Source organism: Portunus trituberculatus, chromosome 44, assembly GCF_017591435.1.
Source record: "Portunus trituberculatus isolate SZX2019 chromosome 44, ASM1759143v1, whole genome shotgun sequence".
Lineage (NCBI taxonomy): Eukaryota > Metazoa > Arthropoda > Malacostraca > Decapoda > Portunidae > Portunus > Portunus trituberculatus.
In genome coordinates, this window is record NC_059298.1 from 9,319,658 (window position 1) to 9,321,229 (window position 1,572).

The 1,572-nt window shown below is 37.6% G+C and overlaps 1 non-coding gene across 1 annotated transcript; it reads right to left on the bottom strand.

Annotated features, from left to right (window-relative positions):
* Positions 1-457: 457 nt before the first annotated feature.
* Positions 458-530, bottom strand: Trnaa-agc. The gene has a single exon. It is a non-coding gene; the product is annotated as a tRNA-Ala (tRNA).
* Between the last annotated feature and the right edge of the window lie 1,042 nt (positions 531-1,572).

A 1,572-nucleotide genomic window follows, 5' to 3' on the forward strand; every position in this document is an offset into this window, starting at 1 on the left:
AGCAGAATCGTGGAAGAGAGTTACAAAATCAACCTAAAAATACTGTCATCAGAACATGTATCTGAGTCAAATGAGATGCATATAATTACAATCAATTACATTTATAATTTAGTCTGATGTGTATATTTGAAAAAAACCTAAAATACTTTCTCTTCTGGTGTCGCTGATCTATTTTGTGATGAATCGGAAAAAAATACACAGGCGCAATACAAGAGTGAAATATTAATACAAGTCACAAATTTGATCCTGAATTGTGAATATTTGCATGAAAAAAAAAAAAAATATTGGACCACTTTTACCGCAGCTTCTTAAAGAATCGAGGCTCAGTTTAAACAACAAAGCGGTTCACTTTCATCATCTCCCCATTGTGTACAAACGGGCTTTTCTTTTTCTATTTTTCTACAAGAAGTCATTGGAAAACATTCATGATTCACAGGAAAATAAGATTTAAAAACCCTGGAGATGCGGGGTATCGATCCCCGTACCTCTCACATGCTAAGCGAGCGCTCTACCATTTGAGCTACATCCCCTGTTAATAATCTGTAGACTGTAGAGGACCAGCAAGAAATTAATTCACGTATATACATAATGAGCATCTGGACACCAAGAGAGAGAGAGAGAGAGAGAGAGAGAGAGAGAGAGAGAGAGAGAGAGAGAGAGCACCACCACGCGTAATTGAAAAAAAAAATAATGAAGTAGAGCCTCACAAACCTCATAAACGCTGGGAAGAAAAGTGTTGGAAGAATAAAAATCCACATCATATGTTTGGCTGCGTGGTTTTACACAGCTTGGAGAGGAAAAAAAAGGCGAGAAAAACGAGGAGTGGCCCACCCGGACAACTTATGTATCCTTAACAAGCTGGGGCGGTGTTTTGCGCGCAAACTTTTTAACAAACACGTCGTGAACACAACAAACCCACGCCTTCACTACAGACAACAACAAAACTCTAACATAAAACAAACTTAACTTAAACAACAACAACAACAACAACAACAACAAACACGCAAAGAAACAAAATAAATTTAACAAAAATATGCACTTAAAAAATTAAATAAAAAAACATAAGCAAAAAATTAACACTAATTAAAAGAAAAAGATAAACACTACATGAGAGAGAGAGAGAGAGAGAGAGAGAGAGAGAGAGAGAGAGAGAGAGAGAGAGAGAGAGAGAGAGAGAGAGAAAGCACACGCGACAGTGACAGAACACGAGACAAAGAGAATACCAGAAAACACAACTAGATAAAGACTAAAATGAAAGAAAAACCACAAAAAATTAACGGAGCCGCAAGGAGAGAGAGAGAAAAAAAAAAAATAGACACAAAATAAAAAGAAAATCTTCTCTCAATACCCAAACATTTACTAACACAACGAGGAGCAGCAAATAAAACGAGGCCATAAAAGTAGGCAATTTGTTGATCATACCTTTAAATCCCCCAGCGCTCCCTTGCCACCGCAGTACAAGTGATTCCTACAAGTGATCTCGTTCGGTGGGAAGGAAGATTCGCTGCTGCGCGTCCCTAAAAACTGGATAAGTCAGAACTAAATCCGTTATTGGGAACATCTCTCTCGTAA